Here is a 17,432-nt window from a genome sequence, read left to right on the forward strand (position 1 = left end):
CAAAGCTGTAGCTTCAAGCTAATGTCACTAATTCAGATAATTAGTCTTGCTGAATTAAATGGGAAGAATTGTGCACGCATGAGTAGCAGTAGAGGATGAGGTGCTTATTTAGCGTTATCAAAATACATGCCGCTCGTGACAACAAGCAAATGGCTTTCACAGGCATTGTGAATTGTTAAACTCCTTCCTCTGCATTTATTAATAACAAGGAAAAATATTTACCCCGTGAATTTGCTCCCCTTATTTAGCTTCCCATACTGTTTCAGCGCTGTAACACAAGTAACTTTGGACCCTTCTTGGCTGCATTTCCTTGCACATCTGTAAGTTACCTTCTACAGGTTTCACTCTATGTTTTTTTTCTTCACAGCACATATATATACGCAGTACCTTATTGATGATAAATCCAAAGAACAGGGCTAAACTAAAGAGATTTTCACGTACAGCTCTGCTGGTAATGAAGGTGCAAATACCGGCCTCAGAACACAAGATCTTTGCTTCTAGCACAGTGGAGAGCAGTTCCTCTAACTTGTTTCTGAGTACTTCAACATTTTTGAGGGGCAAAAAGCCCCTAAACCACAAAACACCAAAGATCCCTGAAGCCAGACACAGCAGAGATCCTGGGAAAGAGGCGAAATGGGTGGAGTGGAGGAGTGGTCACAGAAATCTGAAGTCAGGCTTTTCTCCATATGGACGTTAACTGGACAGATGCAGGAGGGCATCCACCAGGCAGTCCTGAGTTTCCAACACTTTTCTGAGTGATGCAAGCAGGGCAACTGTCTAAGATCAACAGCATGACAGAAATCAGGATGCCCGAGTATTTCATGTTGATTCTTATGGAGAACTGGGCGGGGAGAAACTTGATGAAATTCAACAAGGGGAAGTGTAGAGTTTTGCATTTGGGGAAGAACAACACGATGTCCCAGTATAGGTTGGGGGCTGACCTGCTGGAGAGTAGTGTAGGTGAAAGAGACCTGGGGGTCCTGGTAGACAGGAGGATGACCATGAGCCAGCAATGTGCCCTTGTGGCCAAGAAGGCCAATGGCATCCTGGGGTGCATTAGAAAGGGTGTGGTTAGTAGGTCAAGGGAGGTTCTCCTCCCACTCTGTTCTGCCTTGGTCAGGCCATGTCTGGAATATTGTGTCCAGTTCTGGGCCCCTCAGTTCAAGAAGGACAGGGAACTGCTTGAGAGAGTCCAGTATAGAGCCACAAAGATGATGGAGTGGAACATCTCCCTTATGAAGAAAGGCTGAGGGAGCTGGGTCTCTTTAGCTTGGAGAAGAAGAGACTGAGGGGCAACCTTATCAGTGTTTACAAATATGTTATAATGGAGTGTCTGAAGGATGGAGCCAGGCTTTTTTCAGTGACGTTCAGTGATAGGACAAGGGGAAATGGGTGCAAATTGGAACACAGGAAGTTCCACCTCAACATGAGGAAGAACTTCTTTACTGTGAGAGTGACAGAGCACTGGAACAGGCTGCCCAGAGAGGTTGTGGAGTCTCCTTTGCTGGAGACATTCAAAACCCGCCTGGACAAGTTCCTGTGTGATGTGCTCTAGGTGACTCTGCTCTGGCAGGGGGGTTGGGCTAGATGATCATTCGAGGTTCCTTCCAACCCCTAAGATTCTGTTATTCTGTGATTACTAGGTCCAGCAGAAACTCTTCCCCAGGCAAAGGTTCTCCCTCCCACGGGGGTGCTCTAGTGCCATGTCAGATCTGAATTGTGCTGCAGCCCCTTCCTCAGTCAGATCACTTGAATATTCCCTCAGCTTCTTTGATCCCTATTTTTGCAAAGCTTAGAAAAACTGAATTACCGTTGCAATCTCTGCTACTCTGTCAAGTTGAATTGAAAACAAACCATGGGTTAAAAAATTACTGTGGCTAGACAGAGGAAAAAAACACATGCATACCCAGACAACACAATTATAAGAACCTTGCTTTGTTAGAGAACCAGATGAAAGATTCAAGTGGAGTATGATGTGACAGAAGAAGTAAGAAAGCTCATCTCTCCAGTAATAATTAAGAAAAGATTAATACTCCATGGGCTTTCTTTTAATGAGAAAAACAAGTAATTCTGAACAGAACAAATAAGGGAAGCTTTAGAACCCAAATAACCTATATATAACCTACATTACAAATACTGAATGTGGTGCAAGTACTAAGATACACTGTTTTCTATAAACTCAAGGCAACAGGTGAGCATATAGCAGTAATGAGAAAGAACAGTGGCACCTGGTTTTCAGTGAAAGATCTTCACATTGCTTCATTATTATGGTAATTCATATGATTGAATCTGGTCTCATGATTTTAATGCATAAACCTTTTGAGCTTGCATTGCATTACTGTTATGCATTTGCGTTGCTCTTAATCTTCTATTGTCTTGATTTAAACCGAACCACTCAGGCAAAATATTAATTTAATCTATACCTGCTGCTGTAATGCTGTAAGTGAGCTGTGTTCAAAGCAATGTTTTGTTAGCTGATTAAATATGCAAACCAGCAGGTGCATTGCCATAAACACTCCATATAGAGTGGAAAATAAATTATTACATTTTTCTTCATCCATACGAAACAATGAGATCAGTAGTTAGAATGTAAAGATAGAAAATTATCCAAAATTGAAAAGTTCAGTCAGGAAAAGAAATGAGCATTCTTTGTGTGTGATTCTTATCTTAAGCAAACAAACATCAAGAATTACTATTCTGCCCCCAAAAATAATATGACATCAAACCTGTGGAACCTACTTTCCACTAGCTGAAAAAGAGGAACAGTTCTTTTCATGAGAGCTGAGTGGTATCAAGCTGGATTTCTGTAAAGGTGATCAACAGCAGATGTCTTTTCTCTTTGAGCTCAGACCAAAGGCATGTCCTACCACAGCATTAGGTAGGCAGAGTGCTCTGGCAGGCTGAGAGGTGAAAGAAATGCTCACTGAGTCCTACAACATGAATTTAACCAGCACATCCCTAGAGGAGCAAGCTTTCACTATGCCAGCAGCAGTCCAGGCAAGGATAGGGGAGGAAGAAGGGACAGACTGGTGCACTTAAGCCTTCACAGATAAACCTATAAAAGCTTCTTTCTTTACAAGGCATTACAAAATAGTCAGCTTGGAGTGACACTTCTCATTCACCACCACAGCTAAGGTGATTTCATGCCAGTCACTGCCTCCTTTGCAGGACTAAATAAGCATGTGAGATCCTGTCTGAATAATTCAACTGTGTCCTGGTTGTGATTGAAAGCTCCTGCACAGCAGGGAACTAGTTCAGGGAAGGCTTGAAAAAAACATCCTTACAATTGCTGTCAATATTATTATCATAAATCCAAGGCCTGATTGTGCAAAGTGCCATGAGAAAGCAGTTAGTCTGGCAACCTCAAAGTGCAGGTAGGACTGTCTAAAGACAGGAAAACAACCACAGGAAGAAAGTGGCTACAAAAACAACCATCGAGCTTGGTGGTGGCTGCCCAGCACCGCAAAATAACAGATTAGGTAGTTACTTAGAAGAATGAGTTAAAAACAATCTTGTCTGCAGTTTTAAACATGTTTTGGATGAACCTTGCATGGAGAACTATAAAGTGCTGCTTCTTCTGGGTGTCTGTGCTCAAGTATGTATGGTGTTACCTTTGCTGCAGGGTTCAGGTAGGAAGCTCAGTGCTGAGAAACCTACTACAAGCTTTCTGATGGAATGGGACCTATACCTCCCAGTGTTGCCTCACGCACAGGATACAGTCTGATTTTTGCTATAGTACCTCAGAAGGCAACTACTATTTCATTGTACCAAAGTTACATTTACTGAATTTTTGGTTTTAATTCAGAAATGCTTACCAAAATGAGGAAGAGTCTGTTTATAAACATCTTAGTGAAACTAAAGGGGAAAAAAACCCCATGCTTTTACTCCTACATCATTTGGGACAACTACTTTTTTCTAGGTGTACAAACAATTTAGTCAGAATCACTGTACTTTGGACTACAGAAATAATTTTCCTACAAAGAAAAAATATACTCTCCCTGTTTGTTACACAGTTCCCTACTCCTTTCTCATCCTCTCTGCCCCAGGCTAAAGTCTATTTTCTTTCCCTCAATAATTGCAAAAGGCTTAGATCTAGACCAAGTAAATCCACAGGTACTGTTTACAGGAACTACACATTCTGGAAACATTAGGCATGCCTGAAACAAGCTTCTTGAGTAACACTTAATGAGTAAGCAGGGATTAACGCAGAAAAATGCTGTATCACCTGCATTGTAGCTGGGTGATTAGAAGAAATGAGTCCCAGGAGAATTAGGAAGAGATCCCTGTATTTGTCTCAGAAGCCCACAGGATAGCTGGGCCAGCCAAGTTTTTTCTCGGAGTCCTCTTCAAGTTGAATTAATCAGCCCTGAAATCTACTAGCTTGAACCTGCTGCTACTATTAGTCTGGAAAGGGAACTCAGTAATGCTTTGAACTTTTTGGGTTTGGTTCTGAGAAAAGACTGAAAGTAGCTCATCTATGCCAATAAGGTGGCTGGAAAAGGAGTGGATCTGTCCTTTGCATTTGACGCTCGTACATGAAATATGTATTCTTTTACAAGTCCTGCAACATGAGGACTCTATCAAGTTAAAGAGCTGATTTTGCCATCCTCTAAACTTGGACATCCTGAGATGTGTATGTTTATACACAAAATGTCTCCTAACACAAAAGAGTGCAGATGTGAATTCATTATCTTTCTAGTACAAGATCATACAATGCGTAACAGCACTATCAATCATTATGTCCAATGAAAATAATGGATTATAAGTGTCCCTGTCTCATTATCATGTGACAAGATTGTTATTAACTTGTGACTACACAACAGTTTTACAGAAAGACTCCTTGAGGACATGCTACATATACATGCCTGATTAATTTGCCTTTTTTTTCCCCATTGCATAGCAAGCAAGTGTCCTAGGTGGAAGAGACTATTTGGTGACTGCTATACTATGGGTTTTATAGTTCTTCAAACTTGTGTTTGCACAAGTGAATATATACTACTGAATTCTTTCAAACCCCAAAAATTTGACTGTTAAGATGATATAACAGTGCACACTGAGAATATGGTTTTCCAGAAAAAGGTTGGAAGTGTCATCGAATTTGAAGGTGGTAATGAGATCCAAGATTTTTTTCAGCATGTATGGACATCCTGCTAATCTGATATGCCAGTGCCAGTGTGTACCTCCAGAAATAATTAACAATAGCAGTTGCACAGGTACTTAATCAATAGTAACACTGGAGAGTGATGAATCCATGCAAAGATTGCACAGCTGGAATAGAAAGATCATTACAGTAGACAGATGTATGAATAGGCTAGCAGTGTATTATCAGTGTATTCAGTAATACAAGTTCATTTTTTCAATTTCATCTCTTTCCTGGGCTCAGTGTTAGTGAAGAAGTTTGTACAATTTTAAGCAGCTCAGAGTTATATCTCTCAGTTGTTTTTGTGTATTTTTAAAATGTTACAGCTTTTTATTTTTATTTATTTATTTATTTATTTTAGGGTATTACAGCTTTTAGAAGCTACAAAATCATATTTTACTATGGAGTGCCTAGCCACATTTTTTCCTGCCGATCATACTGTGATGTCTTTGTTTCCAGGGGGAACTAGCACAGCTACTACTGGGCATTCACTTTACTGGCCAGCAGAAAAACAAATAAAATTCTTAGCTCACAAATATTCATGCACAGACACTCATGCCATATGAACTGCAGCTGAAAATTGAGAATGAAGACAAATTACTTGAATTTTTACTTATATATGCATAAATACACATTTGAATTACATGGATGCCCTTCCATGTTGCAGAGCCACTTTTTAGCAGTAGCCCACAGCCTTGTGGCCACACTTGGTCCACTTACACAGTAAACACTTTCTCTGAGCACTTTCGAAGGAGATCAAGTTAGTCAAATGGCTATGAAATTGACTTAAATTTGCAAAATTACTTAATTAAACAGCACTTTAAAAAGGCCAGCCACCATCAATTCACTACAACAGCTTCTGTACAGTTTTGTTTTATCCTATTAAGGTCCAGCTTGTTTAGAATAACTGCACAAATGACTTTTCCTTCCTCATCATACTGTTATCGTAGCTGTGTGTGAGGAAGATACTTCCCAGAAGAGCCTCAGATTTTAAAAACTACATGGGAATACTCAGGAGTTTCTTCTTGCAAGACTGTCAGTCGTGAAAGTCATTTCCCTACTTAACATCTGGTAAAACCAGAGTCTCAATCCTAACAGCTTCTGTAAGGCCAGGATCACTCCTCAAAAGTAAGGATCAGCAGACAGTCAGTCTAAATCAGTTGATTACCATCATGCCTAGTCTCAAGAGTTAGTAATGAGCTGCATGTATTGTTCTGATTTGGAGGTTTGGACAAGTGTTAAGGTCAACTTTTGAACTGGTACCCCATAGAAAATTCAGCAGATAGAGACATTTCACATTGAAAGATTAGTGTCTGTGAAGACAGTGGAGAAAAACAGGGGTGTTACTCCTTGGTAACTTCACAAAAAGTTAAATAAGCTACTTAAATGCTAGATATGGGACATAATATGCTATGGAAATACTCCTGCAGCTTCCTCTCTGAAGAGGAGACCAAGTCTCAATTTAGTGGGAATGCATCCTTCTGAAAACACTGGAAAGAAATACAGTTTGGGAGAGTAAAACCTGAATAAAAAAATAACCCTGTCTCTGTGTCCAGGAGAGCAGATCGGCCATGCGAGCGAGTGGGTTTGGCTGGAAGACCTTGTGTCATGAGCCCATGCCAGGGGGGCTACCGGCTGTCAGGTGCTTCCACGACTTTCCCCCTCAAAGTGGAGGGGTTTTTGAATGAGACCGAGGGCTCACACGTGGCGTTCACCTCTCACAGAGGAACAGCCGCTGTTGGACAATATTTTAAAGTGGAAATTAGAGTACTATCCTCACCACGCTCAGAAATTGTTACTGAGACCAATGTTTAGTTTATGAATTAACCGGTTTATTAAGGGTTAACACAAACTGAGGGACCAAGGGACCAAGGTTCAGGAGAGGTAGGCTAGGTATATATCAGGGAAATAATTCAAAAGCACTATGGTCTTATTAAACGTACACTCCGAGGGAGAGGTGTGGAATCAATGGAGTAAAATGGTAGGAGTTGAGCCCAGCAGGAAAGTTAGAGAGTGCGTGTGTGTGCGTGTTTACCCTTCTGTATGTGGTTCCTGGGATGCGGCTTCTTTTCGGCTGGAAGGGCTCGGTAGCAGGTCCGTAGGGGGCCGGCACCCCAGTACCATGGGTGACTCCCCAGCAGCAGCAGCAGGAGGGCTGGGCAGGAAGCTGTGGGCTCCAGTCCGGTTTGGCTCCAGGTCGGGCAGGCTCAAGCCAGGCAGGCTCCGGTGAGCAGTGGATCCCTCAGGGAGTAGGCTGGCTTCCCACGGAGCAGGCACGGGCATCTCCGCACGGGATTCTCTGGACAGCGATGCTGGCATCCCAGGCTGCTTCTGGTGCTGCAGCAAGGTCTCCTCCCTGGCAGGCAGAGAGCCCTGGGCCTGCAGAACTTGCCTTCTTTTACAGATCAGAAACCACTGTTCAAGTAAAGTACCACTGTTCAAATTAGCCAATTAGCACTGGCCAGGTATGTACTCTGTCAGAGGCAGGCTTTAACCTATTGTCCATTTTTCTGCCAGGTATCATAAACCTTATGCTGTTTTCTTGTTGTGGACTTCACTGGTAGAGCAAGGGGCCTGTTCCAGTCTGTCCTTGGTTAAATCAGCAAAAAGACGCTGCTCTTGCTTTGCTGGCTTGAAAGGCTTTTTGTTTAGTCTTATGTGGGGGGAGAGAAGATGGACCGTTCCCCACACCTTGTCTCCACCAGATGCAGTCTGGAGCCTCGGGCACTTGCGAGCACAGAACTGCTGAAGAAGGAAAGCATCTGTACAAGGCAGCTGGAAACAGGAAAGTGGAGGGTTACCTTTTAGATTTAGTTTCAATAGAATTGCAGCAGTTTCCTCAGAACTGACTTTCATAAATATTTGTGCCAGTGCTCTCCCTTTTGGATGCTGCAGATTAATCCAGATGAATTCATAATTCAGTTGAACCTGGTTTGTGTGGAAAGTGATTGCTAGGTAACAGGTGAGCATCCAGGCATCTCACACCGAAGTTCAGAAAGGATTAAAGACAAAACATGGTAAGTGCAGGTGGAGGGGGATGAAGGTCACAGGAAAGATTTGCAAACTCACAAGACCCTGAGACAAAGACCTCAGGAAAGGAAGGAGCCTTTCCACAGCTAGGAAAAGCTCAAATGCCACCCAGGAACAATGGCGGGTGGCGGGTCACCAAAGCGGCTGCTGAGAAGGACCTTAATAAAATACAAAAGCAGTTTAAGCAGCCATAGTGGCTTTAACGTGTTAAAAACTAGAAAGCCATAACTCAAGCGGTGAATGACCACACCAGCTGCTGTTCAGATAAAAGTAATGATAAAAAAAAAGTCCTACCTATCATGAGAGTATAAGCCTGATAGCATATCTAACATCTGGGCTCAGCAGAGTAAACTAATTGTGGCTTTTTTACTTTCCCTGACACTGATTTACATACCTATATCTGCTTGTTTTCACTCACCTGTGTCTTCACACCAATAAATCAAATGAGAGGCATTTGTTGTTGAACTACCAGCAGGTCCAAGTTCAGGTGTTACAGCATCAACCATTCAAGGGAACAGATGATCCCTGATGTTCATCTGTCTGGGATAGCACTACAGCATAAATTAATAAACACCTAGCACTTTGCTACAGTAGGAGAGCAGCAAACTGCCAAAGATAAGCTCTTCCCAGGGCTTTAATTCAGTTCAAGTCCAATAGTCTGAGGACAGATGTTATTCTTCAACTCTGCTTTGATTTCAAAGCAAAGGGAAGGCAGATCCAGGTTAACTCTGCTTCCATTTCCTTAGACCATTGCTTATTTTGCATGTTTTACAAAATAAAAATAACAAACACTAAAAATGCCAGTGTCCCCTGAAACTGCCTTAATAATCACTATTGTAATGTCATTTGGCAATGACCAAACAAAATAAACTAAATAGGGAAAATGACCAAATTAAAAACCTTGGAAAAAAATTATCTTAAAAAAAAAAAAAAAAGCAAGCTGGATTTTTAGTAATCCCTTTTTCAACCCAGTTGTTCCACAAATGTCAGGCTTTCTCACATTTGAATTCCCCTTCCCTTATTCTTTTCTAAGTTAGTGAAACAGCCCTGGCCTTTGGGTTTTGACTGCAGCCTGCCACAGTTCAACAGCTCCTCAACAGCAGGGTTGTGACAATGCCCTTTAAAACCTTCACAGTTTAAAGATTTTGCACACAGAGCACTCTTTTCCAGGAAATTGGTTTCCACGCTGACCCTCTGAAAGGCTTCTCTCCTCCTGCCTCTTCTGACTTGCATTAGTCTAGATTTAATTTTTTTATTTTTTTTTTTAATTTTAAAATTTTCTTTTGGCTCAAGGCTAACATGGGGGAGGCAGAGCAATTTAATCCCCCAGCAGAGTGCTTAACATTACAGGAACAACTATACCAGTGTGTCACTGTGCTTGTTTCTGCATTAAGCAGGATTAATGGAAGGAGGCAAGCCTGCTGAAAAGAGATCACAGAGGAGACTCCAGCCCTTATCCAAAAAGGGCCTGGGCCATGCTCTGGGATTATGTACCTGCCTGCAGCTGCAAATACCTGCCTTACTGGTGGGAGGAAGCAAAAGGAAATGGGAAGTGGCATCATCCAGCGCTAAAGCTTTACCTGCTGATGAAACCAGAGGAGGGTTATGGGGTTTGAGATGGAGTGGAACAGGCCTCCCATGAGCTTGGACAGAGCAGACTCATGTACAATGCAAACAGTGTGTGTGTTTTTTAAACAAGGGGCAGTGCATTTGCGATCTTTGGGATTGTGTTTCCACTGGCCAGGAGGAGAGAGGGAGAAGTCAGCCTGGGCTGTGGTTGGGGGGACCCACAAAAGTCTTCAGAGGAAGAAGAGATTGTCCACTCTTTCTTTGAACTTGCAGTATTTGTGCAGATTCTTGTTTCCAAAGAAATCTAGATCACCGGGGCTTTCAGGTGTCTTCTTGGAGGAAAAATCTGTGCTGAGAACATCACTCCTCCTTTCTTTTCCTGGCTTCCCTGTCGTCCCCCATCTAGAGGGCTTCCAGGGCCCACACAGAAGTCACACAAGCCCCATAAGACATCCGAGTAGCTTGAACTTCGATCCTGGGAAGCTAGAGTTTGGTTGAAGATGGGTTAGACTCAGCACACAAGCTTGTTCACATGAGATTATTGCTCAGGTAAGAAAAATAATAAATAAATACATTTTTTTAAAAGGCCATTTGAGAACTCAAGCAATTCCCTCCTTTGAAAACCTCTGACAACCCCTATTGCTTAGCTCTCAGAAGGCATCTCCACCTCAAATATCACTTCTTGAGAGAACGGTTACAGCAGAGAGCAAATTTGCTATTTCTTCTTACACCTCCCACGCAGAACTGTCAGAAAGGTACTGCCAAAACATTTTCTACAATGACTGGCAACTTGTTTGCATGCCAAGAGAAAGGAACTTGTAAGAACATGCAAAAGTGTAATCTTGCCATTCACTGCCTGTAAAAAGTTTTTTTTTTTTTAAATGGTAACTACTTTTAGTTGAGTCTGAAGAAGAGAACTACATTATATTGGTTTAATTTCTTATTTTAATCTTAAGCAACTCATCTATGTCTAGTCTTCTACCTAACACATGAACAAGAGTTAGAATATATGAGGCACAGGTAAAATTTAATTAGCTAACACTTGCTTATAATCCTAGATTACCATTTGCATTTCCCATGCCCTGTTTAGGAAGTGATAGTGTTTCTTCTGCAGTTCAAGTGTTGTGTACAGCTTTGTCAAAAGCAAATGTTTGAGGTGAAGAAAAAAAGCTTGCACTGCACTAATTGCTCATCGATAACCTAATTGGGCTTACCAGCCTTTTCTAAAAACAGTTACCAAAGGCACCACAGAACAGTATTTCTACCCTGCAAGAGCTATTTTTATTTTTTCCTCCTATCGATAAGCAGGTTTTCACAGACAGAAAGAAAAGAAGATGATATCCAAGCCTCAGGGTATTTCTTCTAAAGAAAACAAGGCATTTTATATATGAGGGCACAATAGCATTTCCTTAAATCACACACAGGGCTGGGAAGGGTTTGTGGTTTAGAAGTGATGGCAGAGACCATGAGTCTTATGTCAACACCCTTTGTCCAAATCCAGTTTGAGAGTGATGAAAAAGTGTCACTTAGTGATCTCTCTACTTGAAATGGATTTATGGTAAGACACTTGATGGACGGGTGTTAAAAATAGAAAAGCATTTCTTATACCTGTGTCAGTTTCAGCTGCACTTTTTCTGTAGATAAATAGAATACCAATGATATCAGTTCAGACAAATAAATCAGCCCATACTGTATTTTGAAGAGATAAATCAATCAAAGGAAAAAAAGAAAAACAAACAACCAAAAAAAATTCTCCCTATCCTCTCTCTCTGCTTTCACAGTAGAAACATCTTATTTGTAATTTGTTCAACAAATTCCATTTCCATCCCAGAGAAACAACAAGCCTTCACGACATCTTACAGAAAGAAGGTCTCAAGCAACAGCAAAGGAACATACAGAAAACTAACCTCAAATTATTCACTGTCCAGACTCTAGTTCAGAGTGGTTTTTTTTCTTCTGAAAAGTTACTTCAGACTTGAGCTTCCATCCAGCCCCTACAACAGGTCCCCAGTTCTGGAGATTCTTACAGGAGCGGTGGCAAGTTCACTGCAGACAGGAAGAGGCATTTCCCTGAACCATGACTTAACAGGGGCAAGACTGCAGCAACATGTGTTTAGGCCTTTACCTGTATAGTAAATCTACAGGTGAAGAAAGTGGAGCAATGCTGTTCTTGGTGCAGGCTTACCTTTGGCTTTGGAGAAGTTGGGAAGATTCTTTGACACAGCAGAAGAGCTGTAGAACATAAGACAAGAGCAGGAAAGAGGCAATGGAGATGAATCTTCACTTGGTCTTGTTTAGCAGTCCCTCCAGCCTTGTCTAATTCCCCCTCAATGGACACACTGAAGCATATGAAAGCAGAATAAACTCTGGGAGTAGCGTTCCTCATCTTGCTCTATGCAAGCAACATCTCTAGAGTTACAGAAAACACTGGAACTCAGATCAACTTGAAATTGACATGTACTGAAGCTACTGATGCTGCACTGATAGCTTAACAAACCCAAACAACAAGAAAAAAGCTTGTTGTAAGCCACTGGACACAAGTGTGGCCTTCATGACCATTTTCTCTTTTCTATTAGGAACCTTTTTTAAGCTGAGTAGTAGTTATTATTGAAGGAAGGGCTCCAGGTTATAAACTAGTCCATGCTATCTCTCAAATGTTTGGGAACAAAAAATATGGAGCATCCCTCCACCCACAGCTGGCTGTGTTCATAGCCTGGGAGGACTCCATCCATTCACCTGCCACCCAGTCCATGTGTTCCCGAATCCATGTGTTCCTGCATCCAGGTCCTGTCTGTCACTGACTCCAAGACTCCAGACCAGGACTTTCTCAGGGATGCCCTGCAGCCTGCAGCTCACCTGTGAGGTGAGCTTTACTGGGGGACAATGTGATAGTGGTTTTGGATATATTTGTAGGTATTTAATTATTATCCTTTTAATAATTACTTTTTCATTAAATCTGTGTAGTTTAATTTACAAATTGTCTCTCCCTTTTTTTTTTTTTTAATTATTATTATTTTTTTAAGGGAGAGCAGTTAATAGCATCTGTCACTTGTTTAATTGCTGGCCCAGTGTTAAATCTTGATAGTTGCCTATCTTCCTGTCCCTTACACTGAAATCTGTTGGAGAGTAGGCACATGTGGAGGGCAGGTCTCACTGAAACCCACAGGAAGTATCAGGTGCTCAAGTATATGAGTAACAGACAAACTGCTTGACCTGACAGTGGCTGCTCTACATTTGTTTGATCTTCCTTACAAATTTTATTTTTTAATGGCTTATATGTCTAAATGCAAGTAGAGAATTCCAGCTCACAAATTTACATATGCTTAATATTTTTATGCTTTTCCACATGAGGCATCCTTTGGAGGCAGAGAAGAAAAAAAGGAAAATAAATATTCCAAGACTCTCTGATGATCTGCTTGAAGATTATTTTTACTCTGCAGATCCACACCCTGTTAACCATCACATAGCAGACTGCCATGACTAGAAATCTCTCCCTTCTTTTTTTCTGGATTGCCAATTAACTGAGACCACATGATAGAGGGAAGGATGCTGTTGCTGCTTGCCCACCCATGGCCCTCAGTAAACATGAGGAGGAAATCAGTCCTACCCAAACACTTCTGCCAAGTGTGTTTGTATAGGTGTCACAAATTAGGGCAGAATTTGGCTTGCAGTAAATGTACAGTTGTACATGCCAGAGAAAAAATGATAAGTTGGTTTGGGCAGCTTATGGAGAATTTTGTAAGGGTCATTGCAGACAGGCTCAGCGTGGAGGGGATTGGGCTGTTTCACTCTTTTCCTTGTGAACTGAATATCTGTTGTACTTGTACTGCACCTGGCTGGGATGGAGTTAATTCTTTGCATAGCAGCCCCTATCATGCTGTGATTTAGTTTTTCAAGGTCACTTTTCACCCTTCGCCCCTGTCCCACTCCCTTTCCCAGAAGCAGCATATCATGGAGCTGTAGGTCAGAGCCCTCCTACCTGTGTGAGGGCTTCTCTTCTCCACAGCATTTCAGAGGAAATGGAAGAATGCATATCCATTCATTTGTGGCAATTTCTCGTAAACAGTGAGGAATGTGTGGCCATATGGAGTGGTGCCTTGAGCTAACAGATTGGTGTGAATCCTCTTCTGGGAAGCCAACCTCTCTGTCAAGGAAAAGCAAAACAAAGAAACTCAGCAAACACGCACCCAGGATTTTCCAGAGAACAAAAGCTCAAAATAATTAGCACTACCTCATATATGCTGTGTGTGAGCAGAAGGACAGTTGCTACAGCATAGCTGGCATAGAGTAACTGGAAGCACGATAATCTGCTGGACTGCAGTAACTGCTCTGGTTGCAAAGAAAGATTTCAGCTGTGGAGAGATTTCCCTGAGGTTTTGATGAGAGACCATAGATCTCAACCACTGGCAACCCAGCTCATTTTGAGGAGCTCTATCTCATGCACTATCATTGACAGTTTAAATAGGATTTTAAGTCTTTTTCCTTTTCCAGTCCTTATCAAAGGACTAAAAGATGCCCACAAAGATCTACAGGGGCACTTGGCTAACACATGAGAGGAAGACAAAGGATGCATAAATCAAGGAAAAAAGTCTTTTAGGACAGGATGAGACTGTAAAGAAGCGTGCTTGCATAAAGGAAGATGACAATAGTTAACATATAACTGGAGGAGCTCTGGCTGCAGAAGTTTGGAGCATACTGTGAAGGATGTTTCTGATATTTCAAAACCAGATACTATATTTGAATATGGTAATATTAAAAAGCACACTGAAAGAAAGAAATTATAGGTAAAGACACTCTTACCAGCAACTATCCAATCTGTTTCAGTAATACCTCATGGTAAACCATCTAACACCACAAAAATCTGCAACTTCCATTTGTTATCTCTTTTTTTTTTTTTTTTTTTTCCCCTCAGTTGTCATATTTCCACATTGGTCTGCAAATTATTTCTGTGCTCCACAAGCTGTACAAAACCTACAAGGAAGACCAGAAAGAGCTGTACAAATGTTTTTTTTTTTTTAAATAAATATTTGAACAAACCACTCATCCTATTATTTATTTTTTTTAAAAAATCTGAAGTATCCTCATATTTATTATTTTGTTCATGATAGCACTAAGATTAGCAAATAAAGTGCATCTTCAGTGGCACGATTCCAATTTTCTAGCACTCTACTGCTGGCCATACAATTAATAACTTCCCCCTTTGATGAAGCACTTCCCTTTATCCAGGAGACCAAAAGGACATCTTAGAAGAATCTGTGTTAAAAGTTATAATTTGTTTAATTTTTTAAAATTAGGAAAAGGTTTTCTTGCTTTGCTTTTTCCCAGCTGTGTCAATTGGATCTAAGTCTCAGACTTCATAGAAAAAAACACAAATCAAACAGATGCACCTAAGACTTCATCCTAGTATTCCTTCACTTTTCTATCCGCATCCCAAAAAATTGTTAATTTCTTCCAGGGCATGACTGTAGCTTCTTTTGGTTGTGAAATTTATATCTCACAGAGCACTTACATTTTCATGTCTGGAAGACACAAGTGGATACCCTTACTAACAATTTTACACTTACTGGTAGGAGTCATCCTACCTATTTTAGCATGAATTCCAGGACCCCAATCTCTAAGCTTCCAAATTTGGAAGCCTTCTCATTTTCAGGCTGTGTGGCTCTTTTCCTTAGCTGTTCCTTTTTCAACAGCAGCCTAATAAATCTTTATTCAGGCCAGGCAGAAAAATATTATTTAAAGAACAACACTGTCTTGACAAACAAAGAAGAGGGAGTGCAGTGGATCTTCATGACCCTTCTCTGTGTCTGATTCCCAGTGCTGTGAAGTTACAGTGCAAACATTGAACTGTCCTGAACTGAATTAAGTCAAGATAATTCAAGGACAAAAATTTGCTTGCAGCCAATATCGATATTTGAAATCTTCTCAGCAGTTCTTTAAAAATCTCATTATAAGCTGAATGTGGTATTATTTTTGTGTTGCTTCTACAATCACTGAATTTCTGCATTGTTCCATTATGTGTGTTCTGAATACAGAGACTGGATCTCCCATAGGTTAACTACAGAACCATGCAGGATACAAGATATCCATGAATAAATATTTGGTTATTTTTTCACTAAAATATCACTCCTGACTGATATATTTAATTCTGGATATCACTCCAAAGCAGGAACAGTACACAAAGGGCTTCGGTGAGTTCAGTAGCATTAGGAGAAGACTGCCACTACTAATTTAAATCCAGTCAGTACTTGATATTTTAATTATTTTTGAAGATGACAGGTAGACTAGAATATATGGTATGTGATCTCTTACTGTTTCACCCCTTATTTATGGCTACAAATATCCCACTAAGAAACATAGTATCAAAGATGTACTTTGAAATAAACTGCTGAGCTTCACATTATTTATCTAGACAAAAAAACCCCAACCAAACAACCAAAAAACACCTCATCTCCAAAAAAAAACCCCCAAACAACACACAACCAACCAAAAAAACCCACTATGTGGTGAGTAATTGAAAGCATAATTTTGGATTACAAAATGATCTTGTCTTGCATTCTGTAAACAGCAGAATTTTTTAAAAAGAAAAAAAGTGACTATGCTTCTGGCTACCATGCATGCATTCAGAACTTGTTGTTTCTGGTATACTCAGAGAATTTTATGTTTTCTCTGGCTGTATTGTTAAAGGGAAGACTGTGATTCAATTGAGAAAAATGGCTATGACTCAGGAGACCTGTGAAAGAGAATGGGGAACCTTCTGACCTGAGAAGACTGGCTTTTGCCTATCAGCTTGAACTAAGTTCTTAATGGGGACAGCAGATTTATTATTTATTTTTTATTATTATATTTTTTATCAATCCCTGCAAATTGTGTGACATTACTAAAACAAATGTTCTACAATGACAATGGGCAGCCCTGCTTGTCTGCTGTAGTAATTAAAAAGCTCTAGTAAAATAATATTGAGATAGATGTCAATGCTTTGTATGATGGAGCTACTCACAAAGAACTCAATTTTTCTCCAGCTTTAGCTTTGCCTTGTTACTAATTTTTGAAAGCTAATGCCATGCTATATTTTAATAATATGGTTAGTGCACATTTCTACACTGCATTAATTATACATTTAAAACTCCACAGAAAACATCCACAAAGAAGGCAAATACAGGAAATATAATCTGAAACCAGAGCCAAATTAAAGCAGTGCCTATCACAACAGCAGCATTTTCATTAGATATAACTATTCTTGTCCAGCATTTGTATGCATTAAATTATTGTCATGCTTCCTTAGGTCTCCTTCTTCCCTAGAGAGCTCCATGGATCTAGCCCTTACTCTTGTTGGACTTACCACATCTACAGAATCCTAAACAAAGATCTAAACAATTTACTTCCCCTGGCATCCTAATTAGGACAGTAGGAATGAAGTTCTATGCTCTCAAGTCAAAAAGTCTAAAGTTGGTGAAGAACCAGAATGTAGCTTGCTACATTCACATGAGCAGTTGCTTACTTCTCTTTTTTTTTTTTTTTTTTTTTTTTTTTTTACCACTCTCTCATTCTGCATCAGATTTAGTGCAATACCCTGCCATAACCAAATTTTTCCAAAGGTCTCCATAGTCAGGAAGATTTTGCTGATAACAAAGGACTGTCTTGATACACAGTCTTTTTTGCCTAGGAGACTCCTGTTGCTAGAAAGCCTAGATGC

This window comes from Apus apus, chromosome 1, assembly GCF_020740795.1.
Source record: "Apus apus isolate bApuApu2 chromosome 1, bApuApu2.pri.cur, whole genome shotgun sequence".
NCBI lineage: Eukaryota > Metazoa > Chordata > Aves > Apodiformes > Apodidae > Apus > Apus apus.